This window comes from Ascaphus truei, chromosome 1 (genome assembly GCF_040206685.1).
Source record: "Ascaphus truei isolate aAscTru1 chromosome 1, aAscTru1.hap1, whole genome shotgun sequence".
Lineage (NCBI taxonomy): Eukaryota > Metazoa > Chordata > Amphibia > Anura > Ascaphidae > Ascaphus > Ascaphus truei.
In genome coordinates this window covers 382636013-382651935 of record NC_134483.1, presented here as the reverse complement: position 1 = coordinate 382651935, position 15923 = coordinate 382636013, and the positions used below count along the sequence as shown (strand labels likewise).

At 40.4% G+C, this 15923-nt stretch overlaps 1 protein-coding gene across 2 annotated transcripts in view; it reads right to left on the bottom strand.

Moving 5' to 3' along the window:
• The window catches only part of GLRA3 (glycine receptor alpha 3), a 212274-nt gene that overhangs the window by 130903 nt on the left and 65448 nt on the right, over nt 1–15923 (bottom strand). The gene's annotated exons all lie outside the window — the stretch shown is intronic.

Here is a 15923-nt window from a genome sequence, read left to right as displayed (position 1 = left end):
ACACAGATTTAACTCATTCTTTAAGAAGTGTGTAGCCCCCTTTCCCCGTCACTAAAGGAACTACCGGTGCTGCCATTACCTGCTTGGCTAACAGGAGGCCTGATTCTCCGCTGCTGGGAGCATGGGATACGCTCTCGATCTCCTCGGTGCAGCGCATCCACCTGCGAGGGATCCCAGCGTAGCGGGATACACCCTTCACAGGAACCAATAACAATAGTAAGCACACACACAGGGTATATATCAACTGGTTTACTACACATAGGATACAGTAACCTGTACCACACAGTATAAGACACATACAATACAATACAAAAGGTGAGTGTCCCCAAAGTACATAGGGTGCGGAGCACCAATAACCCTGATGTCCTTCCCCTAATGTCAGTACCCACCCAGAGTGTAGGGAGTAGCGCTAATGCTGTGGACCATTGGTGCACTTAGATGTGATACCTTCCCAGGCACTCCAGTACACGGGTACCGCCAAATAACACAAGGGTCCTCTCTGATCCACCGACATAGGTCTGTCCGGTCCGTCCACGAAGGTTCACGTGGGGTGAACTCCCGCTGGAGGGTCTCACCGTAAGAGTCTCTTAGCTCAGGGGTTGTCTGGTTCCAGACCACAGGCCGTAAGTGACCATGCGGCGTCTTGTCACTGGTGCCTAAAACTGATAATGCTACTGTGGAAATGTCCCTATCTATGGGCCTTTCCCTGTAGCAGCCACAAACTAACAATGGTTGGGGCCTAACTGGGGCATGCTCTAGGCCTAGTCTGGGGAAGCACTGCTCCCTGGACACTGCCTGCTCAGTCGCTGTCCTGCTCCCAACTGAGCGCAATCCTCAGGAAATCTGGGGAGACCTATTGGCTAACACTGCCCACATTGTACGCCGTCGCTAAACACTATGGAACTTGCAGTTCCTCTGCGGAGCATGCCTCAAGATGGCCACCACTACCCTAGGGCTTCTGCGCATGCGCACATCAGTACTGTGCATTCGCAAACCTCACAGTAGCCTTCGGGACCATGGGATCTCTGTGCACACGCAACCTGTGCCCCGTGCATGTACAAGGACAACATGGCCACCGCCTGGTCCACGGTCCCTGCTGGTACCGCTCAGAACCTCGCTTATGCGTTTGATAGCCCCTGCAGCTGTCCCCCCCTGCAGGCCAGGAGGTAAGAGGGGGACCTGGCAACAGGTAAATATTGCTTGTCTAAACAACCTCATGGTTTGTTACCACTGTAGATATTGTGCACAGTGCATTTAAATACTTCAACAGAAGTATATCCAGCTTCTAGGAAAAAAATTGTTAAAGATTTAATAAATTGCCCCACCAATTACGTTGCATTGTTTACTTGCCCATGTTCCAATTACTATGTCCTAGATCCACAAAAGGGTGCTACACTTTAGCTTCCTATTCTGGGAGTAAAGGCGTGATAAAGCTTTGCATCTTTTCGTGGGTTTGGGCCTACAGTATGTTGGTTTAAAGGTTTAAAGAACAGATTGAGCAAACATAGAAGTAAAATGGTTCATTTGGATAATCATGTGGTAGCAATGCACTTTAAAATATTTAATCACAGTCGTGTAGTTAGTTTGAAATGTATAAGAATACAAAGGGTAACGTCAGAAAGAAGGTGTAGAGACCATTTTAAATGTTTACTACAGCGAGCAGTCTATTGGGTTGAGCAAGTGAGAGCTAAGTCTCAATATAGATTGAATAGATATGTAAGTATAGTTTTTTTTATGTTTTCCATTAAAAACTACATATTATACATTTTTTATTTATTTATTTATAAAAAATATTTTACCAGGAAGTAAACATTGAGAGTTACCTCTCGTTTTCAAGTATGTCCTGGGCACAGAGTTATATATAATATATACATGGTTACAATAAAAGAACAGGGTTATATAATAAATTCACAGACATTTCATGGACAGATAAAGTTGGAAAATTGGGTACCGGGGATAAAGGGCTTGTGAGTTTCAGGTTGAAATAGAGCTTTATCATCACCAAACATCAGCGAATGGCAGCAAATGGCTCACACCCCTTGGCTGCCCTTCGGCTGCGCCAAAGGCTGTCCGCCTTCGGGGCAACGCAGATGGGAGCAGTTCTTGGGGAGCCCCATCACGCTGTCTGCCTTTGGGGCAACGCAGATGTACACTGGGTTGGTTGAGATTGAATCTGTTGCAGCTGTGAACAAAAAGTTCTTTGTGTCCTCATGGCTCATTAACATTCCAGTGGGTGGGGTTGATGTTGCACAAAGTAGAAGCAAATGTTAACCCTTAGCACGCTGGTCCTGTGCAGAGGGGAGCAGTTCTTGGGGCGCCCCATCAGTCTGTCCGCCTTTGGGGCAACGCAGATGTACACTGGCTGATGTACACATGTAGCAGTACTTACAGTACAGAGCTGTGGCTGAAAAAGCTTAAAGCTGCAGCTCTGAAAATAGTGCTGCTGCAACATTGCTGCGGGGGTACGGGGGTTGTCCACGCATCTGGATCGCACCCCCTGCTGCAATAATCCTCCAACACCTGGGGTGTTGCGGTCGTGGCCCTGCGGCTTGCCCCAGTGCTGACAACAAGAAGTACTGCTACATCAGTATTTTAGATACAGAGTGCATAGTACATATTTCAACATAGGATATTAGCCTTTAAATAGTTGAGTAGGAGTATTTTCTGTCTGTATCAATGAAACAAGTTCTTACTTATGTAGCGGTGTTTCCCCCCCTCTATGGGAGATTTCGCCATTACATGGTGTGGTGCGGTGCATACCTGCTGGCTTACAGTAGATCTGAGCATCCTGCGGTGTTGTGGAAGAGAACAGGACAGGCTTCTGGGATAGTAACTGATTCTTTGTCACGGTGACAGCGCCTCCATCTCTTGCAGGCCCCAGGGATTTGGGGACAACACCTGCAGGAGAACTTATTTCCCCTCCCCCTGATAGATTGTAGTCTCAGGCAGGAAGATATATTTGATCAGGATCACTTTATTTAGTACACTGGAAGATGGATCAGCATACACAGCATACTTCACTTCATGGGGCTTCACCCTCAGGATGTACTCTGGACCTCTACTCCAGGCCAAGGGGCCCTGAAGCAGTCCTTGCTCTTCCCTTACTGTTATTTTTGTTATTTATATGATATGTATTACTACTGTGAAGCGCTATGTACATTTATGGCGCTATATTAATAAAGACATACAATACAATACTCCCTGGTGGAGTAAGGGGTATTATCTCCCATCGACTCCCCTAGGGGAGAGAACACAGATTGGCAGAGCGCTGCACAATTGTTAGAGTAGACCAGCCTCTCTCAAGGAGTTAGAGGCACTGACTAAATTTAGCAGTACACTGGCGACACACTTTATTCGAGCTCGGCTAGTCCCACGAATTCGGGTATACCCGGGTGTATTGAGGTTTGTGACTGTTTTCTGCCCGAGTGCATTGAGGTATTTTCCAGGCAGGGATTGAAGCATTTTATTCCCGCTGGCTGCAATACTGCACAGTATATATATATATATAATGCCTTACAATTCATGAATTTATGCCATCTGGTAGACACGCGAAGCATTGCAGCCTATTAAATCCTAATCATTATCATTTAACAGATCAGCCGCCCGTCAGCCAGGCATGAACCCAGGCTGGGAAGGCAAACGCAACGGGGCTTGTCAGAGGTGAGGAGCGGCACATTCCAGGTATCTGCCAGGTACATACTGGGTATTTGCTCGAATAAAGTGTGTCGGTGCAGTACAGCTCCTGAAGCAAAAGGGAAGTAGGTACCAGGTCTGAATCCATGATTGGACACACACAGGCCTAGTCCCACCACTTCCCCTGTCAATAAAGAAGATACCGTGAGTGGGGAAAACCCATGATAACTCCTGCCAGGCCTGCTTTTACCAGGACTTACTGCCAGGAAGGGCAGATTAGTAGCCAAGGAACCAGTTTTATAGATTTCACATTGTCATTTGTGTCAGTTGTCGTGAAAATTGCATTTCTGCACGTCGTAACCGGTTGGAAATGATTTTAACTGTAGAAATGTTTTTGTTTTTAGAAATTTTTCTCCCCATAGTTATTATCCCTCATTTCTAGGACTTGAGCATTTATCACAGGTAATTTACCTGTTGAGTAATACAAGGGAAGCAGTAGCTCTACATTTGTTTGTGAAAGTTTTCAGCCTCAAATGTCTTAAAGAATGAAAGACGGTACTGTGTTAACTATATATTTATCTGCTTTGACCCGAGAGACTTCAAAAATGATCACACCAAATTTCTCTTGATTTTTTGTCAATGTTGTATTTCTTTCCAAAAATGATGCAAATGTATTTGATTTCTTTAGTTTCGCCAGATTCTCAGTAAAATTCATTTTGCAAAAAGAACAAATGGTTTTAGAAGGGTAAGATCACTGGCTTCCTTTGTGTCTCCTAACTCGTTTGATTCACATTCATCTCGCGACAATTTGCATAGTATTTTAAAAGGTTTATTTTACAAATGTGGTCAATGTACAATTTGTCCATTTGTAAAGCAAACCAAAATACTTGAAAATGGACATAAATTAAAAACCTTTATGAATAACTCCAGTTATAGTATGTGATTTACTACCTACAATGTGCCTGTGGTATGGGCTACATAGGACGTACGGTACGAACAGACCATTGAAACACAGAATTATGGAGCATGTGCGCTCCATAAAAATTGAGGATGTTAGATTCCCTGTATCACGTCCTTTTTCCAATTGCCCTTTACGTATTTTGTCCAATTTATCATTTGCGGGATTGAACATATCCCTACCCCCATTCGGGGGGTAAGGGGGAGATAGGTTCAATATTCTCAACAGGAGAGAAATACTGTATACTGAATATTGATGTCACTCATGGGCCTGATTACACATCCTTTTTAAGTTTGCATGTTACCCTGCCTACCCCACCACTCCCAGTAGAAGGCTCCCGGCCGAAACGCGTAGGAGCAGGTGCAGTAGGCAGGACCCCCTGGTCTGTCCCCCTCTAGGGACACGTAATAATGTTCTGAGCTTTTGCTCCTTGCCTCCTCCATGATCTTGCTGTGTGCCTGACAATTGGTGATGTATGACAACTAGCACATAGGCTTTTGGGTGTGCTTCTTTAGACTGTATAGCTTTTGGTCCTATCATACACTGCTACACTGTGTCACTTGAGACACTCCCAGAGACTATGTGGGGATGAGCATGCTTTGATATTATGTGATTTGACTTTCTGGCCTTAGCCACCTCTATCTCGGCTTTTTGTCTGTATTATTTTTGTTCACCTTGTCAGATACATTAGAGTGTATTTTCTGTCATTTGACATGGTTTTTTCCTATTTGGAATAAATTGTTGGAGGATTTATGTCAAGTTCTTTACGTACAGGGGATCCATGCCTTGTTTTAATCATTCTTTGCTTTCTTTTATTTTTTGTTCTGTGACAGTTATTCAATAAAGATTTTGTGAATTTGTACTTTGAATTTGTATACTAGAGTGCTTTTGTTTGGGGCTTTCTCTTCTATATATATATATATATATATATATATTGCAAAGAATGACCTAGGCGCACATATGCAGGGGAAGAGAAAAGAAAAGGAGGAAAAAAATCATAGGGCAGTATATCAATACAAGCAGATAAGAATTCGGTGAGATATGCACTTACACTAGTAAGATCATTAAATGCCTTTAATCCACTTAGGGACTCTCGAACTCAGCTCCTGTAGTTCGTCTGTTTCTTGGCTCCTGGATCTCTGGAGAGGCTTGTCCTGAAGGCTCCTTGCAGCAGTCACGATGAGTCTGTTTTTAGCAGACTATACCTTGGTGTGGATCTCAAATAAAGGGATGGGTAGGGAATAAAAGGAGAAACATATGTGTAAAACCTTTTAATAAAACATCTAAGGATAAAACAAAAATATTTAACTCACATTCTATGAGTTAAAAACGGGCAGTAGAGAGTGTTTAGCGAGTCTCTCACACTCGTGGTATAGAACGCCGACTTCCAGACCTCCTCACACCGGCAAGTGCTTCCGCATCAGGTGATCAGATCTCGTACGGCTCTCGCGAGATTTCCCTCTGTGTAATTCACTGCCAATGCTCCGTTCAGCTCCGTTCAGCTCACACTAGGAACAGTCTCTTGGCGTCACTCTCCCTGCTCCAATCACGCTGGCCCTACGCGTTTCTCCACTCGGGCTTCGTCAGGGGCTGCTATGGTTACCTTATCCCCACCCTGGGTATTTAAACCTACCTCTATTGACCGATTGGCTGATATCTCCATCTTCTATCCTAGCTATCTAAAAGGAGGACATATAGATACTTTTTCCAAACTTGTGCAAGAGGACATAGAGAAACTTGGAAGGGATAAGAGAAATAAAAGCATAAAAAATCTAACAAAAAAAGAACTAGATGCAGTGGACGAACTTTCAAAAAGGGAAGATATTGTTATAAAACCCGCAGACAAGGGGGGGGGAGTGGCTATCCTTAATAGAAGTGACTATAACAGGGAGTCTCAGAGACTGTTGGGAGATATAATTACATACAGAATATTACCAAACAACCCGACTGATCTCTTTAAAAAGGAATTATTAGAACTATTGAATGAGGGATATAGAGATGGAATCCTAGAAAAAACTGAATGGGAATATCTAAATGTAGAGTCCCCTAGGATTCCTATATTCTATTATCTCCCAAAACTTCATAAGGATGCCACTAACCCCCCAGGACGACCAATAGTGTCCGGAATAAAGTCCCTAACTGCTAACCTTTCAGGCTATATCGATACATTCTTAAAAAAACCAGTTCAAAAACTGAAATCATATGTCCAGGATAGTATTCAGATTCTGAATATTGTTCAGAATATGGTGTGGAGTGATGATTATGTACTAGTCACTTGCGACGTGTGCTCCCTGTATACGGTAATTGACCATATGCAGGGATGCAATGCAGTGAGAGAAAATCTGACTAAAAATGGTGAATTGGACAAGTTACAGATTAAGTTTATTGTTGATTGCATTAAACATATACTTACCCATAACTACTTCTGGTATGACGACAAATACTACCTACAAATTAGGGGTACTGCCATGGGTACCAGATTTGCTCCAAACTATGCCAACATCCTCATGGGGATGTGGGAGGACAACTACATCTGGTCAGGTCATGGGTATGGAGCAAACCTGGTATCCTGGCATAGGTACATAGATGACATACTGTTCATATGGAACGGCAGCATAGAATCATTAAACATCTTTCTGAACCAACTAAACAACAATCCATATAATCTGAGATTCACCCACAAATACAGTCAAACGAGTATAGAATTTTTGGACTTGCAATTGTATGTCTCCAATGGTATACTGGAGACCAAAACCTTTGTAAAAGAGGTAGATTGCCACAACTTCCTAATGGGAGATAGTGGACATCTTGACAAATGGATCAACAACATCCCTCTAGGACAACTACAGAGAGTAAGACGTAATTGCACACAGGAAGACATTTTTCACGAACAAGCTCATGAGCTAATGGAAAGATTTTCTGAGAGAAAATATAAGAGGGAAATAGTCGATGAGGCCTATAAGAAGGTTACCAAGATGGAACGGAAAGATCTGTTATCCTATGGGTCACATGGGGAGAGGAAGGAGAGGGGAGAGAAGGATAAAATCTCAATACCTTTTGTAACAAGGTATACAGACTCCTCAAAACACATTAAAAGAATATTCAATAAGCATTGGAATATTCTTCACAAAGATCCAATCTTACAACAAATTTTACCATCTAAGCCAGAAATAATATTTACAAAGGCGCCAAATTTAAAACAGAAACTGGCGCCAAGCTGTTTGAAAAAAGAATGTGTTAAGCCAGTGAGTGTAACAAATGGATTCTTTAAGTGTCAAACATGCAAGGGGTGCAAATTGAATTCTAATACACAGAAAACATTCAAAAAGATAAAATCTGAAATAACACAAGAGGAATACGAAATAAAGGATTTTATTGACTGCAATTCCAATTATATAATCTATATGTTGCAATGCCCTTGTAATAAACAATACATAGGGAGAACAACTCGGAAATTAAAAATGAGAGTTGCTGAACACATTAAGAACATAGAGAAGGGATTCATGCAACATAGCGTATCCAAGCACTTTAAGGAACACCATGATCAAAACCCAAGTGGTCTGAAATTCTTTGGAATAGATAAAATTCATCCCAATTGGAGAGGGGGTAACCAGGTAATTAAAATTTCAAGGCAAGAGACCTTCTGGATTTACACCCTAAAAACACTCATACCAAATGGGATGAATATAGACATCGACCTGGGGTCATTCCTTAAAGATTAAATAAAAGTCTGTTAGCGCAATGTCCCACTCTGTTCTTTGTTGAGTGAGAACTCATATCTCCAACATAATTGATTTATATTATGTACAATTGATTCACACTATGTACTGGTGACATCAAAGGTCAACTAGGAGATATATATTCGTTTTTTCCTCTTTGTATAAAGTTCGCAAAGTTTATGTGTATTTCTTGATTTATCTTCTATAATCTGGTTTATAGTCTGGTCTGTGATATGTGTAAAATACAGGATGTAATAACATAATCCCCTCCCCAAAATGGTGTACTTTACTTTTTATGTGTATGTACAATTGCATATACTCAAACTCTATGCAATAGGGATTATCAAATGCTAATATTGCAAACTATTGTGTAAAAAGTGACATCCTGTAAAATGGTGTATTACGCTCTCTGGTCCATTTTATGAATTAATGTAAAGAGAGGGAGATCAATTACAACTCCCCCTCAATTCTTGTCTTTACCGTAAATATATATACAGTTGTATATATACAATTGTAAATATCCATTTTTTCTATATAGAACGTAATATCGTAGACTAAAGTACACAATGCTGAGTGGTATCCTTTTAAGTATTATTTTCAATATCATCATAAGATGACTCTTTTCGTCTAATAAATACATAGGGATAACCCAACATAATGATTTGCTATATATATATAAATTTGGATATACTTGACATAGCGAAGTGTGGATCAATTAAAATCGGAGTTATGGTGCTGTTATACGTATGCATAAAGAGATGTATAGACCTAACATTCGTATACATATGACAAAATTGGCAAGATTTAGGCCACGTAAACACGTGATCGGTGCATATGTTTATATTCACAAATCATATTGTTGTCCCTGATTGGAGTAATGGTATATAAATCTGATACATATTGTTTATTTAATATGGCCAATATATATTGGTTAGATAAATGGGTTAAAGATAAAGTATATATGATGTATTTCATGTATATTTCACTAATAGTAATCACAAATAAGGATATAGTTTATATAAATTCATATCACTCCTGTATTAGTCACTCTTTGAATAAATTCATTTATGTTTTAGGAATCTTTATATTAATGATACACATATTAGTTATTTATAATAAATACACGGGTTTGTTTATTAATTATTTGTTAAGATAATTTGGGCCGAAATGATAAATTATAATATCTTTAATAGGTATCATCCAATATGCTCTAAACATTGGAATAAGTATGGTGAATATATAAGACGGACAAAAATCGTTATGTATATATATTGATGCAATCTACGAATATAACCCTCTCTATTACTGAAACAAAAACAAATAAAAATCTATTAATATTTTCATCTCTCTAATAATGGAAATATATGTTCCAGCAAATTATAGGTAGATTAATAAGTCCTCTCTAGAGATTATGAGAAATAATTAATGTAAGTCTGGATATGGTCTATTGGCAACATAGGGTTGCATTATTATATGTATCTCATGTTGCTCCAAAAACGTGGTTACAAACAATATAGAAACTGTTTATTTTAGATATTTAATATATCGAATGTGCTCTGTATTACAAACTAAATTAACTTTCAAATTCAAATTGCCAAATGCACAATAACTGCCATTAAGTGTATGAGTCTTTAAAAACATCCTTAGATGGGGTATATAATTAAACCCCAAATCGGAACACGTTAGTGATTTCCAGTTAAACACATATTTGCTATCTATATATGGCAGGTATTGTGTATATAGGGCCATTGAATAGGAATAAATTGTTATTCAAGTCCCTTGATGTGTCACTATGGTCTAGATATGCCTGCTATATGTTTAATTAATTATATGCCAGCTAAATGAAATATCAGCCAATCGGTCAATAGAGGTAGGTTTAAATACCCAGGGTGGGGATAAGGTAACCATAGCAGCCCCTGACGAAGCCCGAGTGGAGAAACGCGTAGGGCCAGCGTGATTGGAGCAGGGAGAGTGACGCCAAGAGACTGTTCCTAGTGTGAGCTGAACGGAGCTGAACGGAGCATTGGCAGTGAATTACACAGAGGGAAATCTCGCGAGAGCCGTACGAGATCTGATCACCTGATGCGGAAGCACTTGCCGGTGTGAGGAGGTCTGGAAGTCGGCGTTCTATACCACGAGTGTGAGAGACTCGCTAAACACTCTCTACTGCCCGTTTTTAACTCATAGAATGTGAGTTAAATATTTTTGTTTTATCCTTAGATGTTTTATTAAAAGGTTTTACACATATGTTTCTCCTTTTATTCCCTACCCATCCCTTTATTTGAGATCCACACCAAGGTATAGTCTGCTAAAAACAGACTCATCGTGACTGCTGCAAGGAGCCTTCAGGACAAGCCTCTCCAGAGATCCAGGAGCCAAGAAACAGACGAACTACAGGAGCTGAGTTCGAGAGTCCCTAAGTGGATTAAAGGCATTTAATGATCTTACTAGTGTAAGTGCATATCTCACCGAATTCTTATCTGCTTGTATTGATATACTGCCCTATGATTTTTTTCCTCCTTTTCTTTTCTCTTCCCCTGCATATGTGCGCCTAGGTCATTCTTTGCAATACATTCCCAGCGGCGTTGTGGAGCCGCAGACCTAACTTGGCTGCAAGTCTGTAGGGTTAGTAGATTGTAAGGGTATATACCTTGTATTGATTGATTGGCTGAGAGTGTGGTTTTATCTAACCATATTCAACATATTGTCTATATCTGCGCTGTTGTTTTTTGTCTATATATATATATATATATATATATATATAAAATAGAAGAAAAAGCGCCCAATCCTAGTGCATTACTGTGCAAAAAATGGTTTAATTCCCAATAAAAGGCTCATAAAATGAACTCACAAACATAAAAGATAAAAAAGCATTGTATGAGTAATACTCATGCTCCAAAGGATCTGTAAGCGCTGCTCCTCTACTACTCTGCTCCGTGACACCACCGCATCCAGTACAGCCCTCATGTATCTCTGCCAGCAGGAACTCACGTCATCAGGCTCCTCACAGTATTCTTTCCCCGGGAACACACCTCCAGATAGTTTAGGTTCCCACCGGGGACAATGTTTGCGGCGGAACGAACAGATGACGTCACGCCGTGCACGGAGATGGCAAGCAGGAGAATGTCAGGTAGAACTCATAAATCAACGCTGCAGGAATCCACAGCACACCTGGCCCTACGCGTTTCAACAGCTAAACTGTTTTCATCAGGGGATGGACTATGGGTGTGCTAGACACATATATATACACCCACACATCCAATTAGCTATGCAAAGATAGATTAAAAAATCAGGTGTAAACAATTAGCATAATGAGAATGAATCTGATACCCCCACATAAGAAAAACATATGCAGCTATAGATTTAAACCATAACAATCTTAATCTTACACAGAATAAACTTGTAAATAATGTATAATACATAAAATTACTACGCTTGCAATTGTCAAATTATTTCTGAGGTAAACAGACCATAAAATATCTATATATAATAAATATCTGAAATCAACTGAGTGAACAGTGAAAAAAACCATTGTAATATTATCAATAATTAGCTTGAGGAGAATGGACTTGATAATAATACTAGTTCTATAATCTATATAAAAATAAAAAGAAAATTATAAAAAAATATATGAAATAAAAGGAAAAATGAATATAAATATAACCTAAAATAAACAAAATCAACAATTAATCCAAATAAAATAAAAAGTTAAAAAGAAGAAAATGTATAGGTATACCAATATGAATCATAGAAATGTTAATACAATATAGAATAAACACAACATGTATTAGATATATCTATTAGTTCATGAAAAATAATATATTCAATCAAATATGAAATGAGGTCTGGGTTGAACATGCTAGACATGTTCCCTTCGTGTCATTCCATAGGTTGTTGGTGTCACGGGGCTCGATCGCGGCGCGCATGCGCGGGGGATTTCATCCTCATTGGTTAGTGGTGGTATGACAGGGGGAAGAAGACGAAAGGCCGCGTGACCATCTCCAGTCCCGCGTGGGGATCGGCGGGAAGCCGGGGTAAGCGGGGACAGGGAGAGAAGGGGGAAACACCCCCACTACCATCTCCTGCCCCGTGCGATAAGCCGGGGCAGGGAGAGAAGGGGGGAACACCCCCACTACCATCTCCTGCCCCGCGCGATAAGCCGGGACAGGGAGAGAAGGGGGGAACACCCCCACTACCATCTCCTGCCCCGCGCGATAAGCCGGGACAGGGAGAGAAGGGGGGAACACCGCCATTACCATCTCCTGCCCCGCGCGATAAGCCGGGACAGGGAGAGAAGGGGGAACACCCCACTACCATCTCCTGCCCCACGCGGGAAGCGGGGAGTAAGGGGGCTTGCAGGGAAAGAGCAGAGGGGCCGCAAGATGGAGGATTGGAGAGTACTTACTCTCCAACAGATCTCCGGCCAGAAAGAATGGCCGCTCGTTGGGGGCGGGCTCATATAGAGCCTGGCCGCGCGCCCACAAAGCCTGGGAGCGCGCGCCAATCAGCTTTCAGGTAGGGGAGTTTTTTTCCAGCGCGAGCAGGGAAAATTTCAGCGCGAGCAGGGAAATTTAAAAAAACAAACACGTGTTCTGCTTGGGCCAATATTTACTCGCCCGGAGGTTAAATCCACCCGCCCCGGCCGTGTAAATGTATAGGATTGTCGAACACTGTATATATATATATATATATATATATATATATATATATATATATATATATTGCAGAATAAATGAGTACTTCAGTATTCGGTGATACCTTTTTTATTGGACTAACAATTTATGTCATAGGACAAGCTTTCGAGAGTTATCCTCTCTTCTTCAGGTCAAGCAATACTGATATACCTGAAGAAGAGAGGATAACTCTCGAAAGCTTGTCCTATGACATAAATTGTTAGTCCAATAAAAAAGATATCACCGAATACTGAAGAACTCATTTATTGTGCCCTATCGCAACTGGACTAACACGGTTATTTTCTGCTTTATATATATATATATATATATATATATATATATATATACAGAAAAGGACTGCGCTTGGGTATGGTGTGACAGCAATAATATAATAATAAATGATCAGAAAATCAAGATCAAATAACTGTTCAAGAACGGGCACAAATAGGCAATAACTTGTTGTGTCCTAATGTTGTTTCCTAATGTGGCTCAAGGGCTTATATTAATGCCTTCAGTGCTTAATTACCAATATGTTTCTGTAAGGCTCTCCTCAGAGGAAATAAATTAATATTTGAGCATTTCTTTATATGGATATAAAGATCACAATGTCGTCAGGAGGGAGCACAATTGTTTTTACATGAGTATAGCAGTATACTTGTATTTTAAGGGTGTATTTAGTTTAGTTTAGTCAAATTTTTAACCAATAAATTGTATAAGTTTGAGTTTTTTATAATGATGTATGGTGACATTGATTACCAAACTAAACGCGTAGTCTGTGGAGATAAGCCGCTTTCTTAATGTATATTTGTGTAATTTGTTATTGCCTTTCCTTATGGATCGCTGCATATGAGTGTGCCTCTTCTACTCTTAGGCAGCTCAGGCGCATCGATCCGTCAATGGATAAGGCACTTTAGGTTATCCACATGCGCATGCGTGTGGCGGAGGGGCAGGGATACTCAATTGCCGCGTCCAGGGTTGGTCTCCTGAACATGTATTAGCAGTGACTATAAACCCCCCTGAGGAAGGTCCTGCTAGGACCGAAACGTTGGGTTTATAGTGTGCTGTTTTGTCACTGCTAATACATGTCTTTTTGCTATATCTGAGTGTTGCTGCTTTTGTGCCTTCTCTTATGGGAAGACAGGGTTCTCTCTCTCTCTCTCTCTCTCTCTCTCTCTCTCTCTCTCTCTCTCTCTCTCTCTCTCTCTCTCTCTCTCTCTCTCTCTATATATATATATATATATATATATTATTGTACCAAGATCTATTATCGTAGATGGATATTTAGAGGCTTTTTTTCTACAGGGGATCAGTTTCCATCTAATATCTTTATTTATATAGCCATGTATATACGGCCTCATGTTTATTCCTGGGGTGATGGTAGACATAGATGGTAGACATGGAAGACATATCCATGTTTCAGTTTTAATATGATCAACTGTATCTTATCTTCTGGATTTTTATCTACATATCTGGAGTTGGGAAAATAATTTATATTCATATGTCTTTCCATTCCATCCGTCTCCACATTAATTCTATTCTATTTTATCAAGATTGTGATAACTGATTCTTAGGCAAAATTATTATATCCTTTCATACAGCTTTTTGATAGATGCATCACATGTATTGTTATATTTCAAATTTTTATGATCTTATGACTAAGGTGTGCATTATTTATAGCACTTGTATAGATGTCTCTAGGTTTCCTCCTTTATATACAAATCTTGCTCCTCTATAAAAGTTTATTACAGTTTTACAGAGTTCCGCTTCTATTTTTATCAATTTCTCTGCACAGTATATGCTATATTTACATATACCTACAGGCTTTCTCTTCCCATTCAACATCTAGGGGGTGTGGAGGCTGTTTGTATAAACATATTAAGAGTAATTAACCAAATACTGATGTCTATAATACACGATTTGATTTATGCATTTGCTGTTTATATACTTACATGCTTTTTGTCTAAATAACCCCAGAAGTCATTAAACATTATTTACCTTTTTGTGGGCATGGTCTATTCCATCTGTCCAAGGTTTCTCTAAATGTTAAATGTTGATTGACTATCAGGTGTAATGCAGGTGTTTATGAGTCTCATCAGCCCTGTGATGATATTCGCAGTAAGTCTTAGCGTATTTAAACCATTGTGTGTATGTTTGTTCTCTACTCTTTGACAAAGTTTTGAGGTAGCGCGAAACCCAAACAGGGATCTCTGCTGTGGATATCCATTTTTTCATTTATGTGTTCATAAATCTTCTTATCGCTATTTGGATTTCCAGCCCACTATATATATTTTTAGTCAGCTGTGCACCACCATTTATCTGTTTTTTATCCTGTTCGGTTCGTCATGGCAGGGAGCAAGCCTGTGCAACGTCCAACAGCCAGAAATCTGTGAGTACTTTGTCTACGATCAACATTTCAGAGACTGCTATGATTTATTATGTTCTTCTACTATCTAAGTGTTTCCGTTAGGCTGCTGTCTTTGGATGAGAGACATGTTGCCTTAGGCCGCGATTATAGTGGCGGCGTGCACATGCGCGACGGAGCACATGATGTCACGCACATCTGCAGCTCGTGCGGAACCTGCACTGAGATAGTAGGCGACAGGGAGGCGTGGCGAAGGCGTGGCCATGATGTCAGGTGAGCGGTTCACCCTCACTGGCTCAACCGCGCACGTGACCTGGCCATTGTGCAGCAAAGACAAAATTATTTGTCTGGCCGAGAATCGCAGTCGAACGCTCTATGGCCTGCCTCATAGAGGTACAGCCTTTTGTTCACGGCACGGGGCAATTTAATTGCAGCCTTAGTCTGCTGTATCCCAGTGGTGTCAGGCACATTGTTTAGTAATCCTTAAAGCATTTGCTACACTTTATGAACACAAACTCTCAGACCTTGAGTAGTCTACTACAATATTGATACCATATATTATTGAAACACTGATGCAA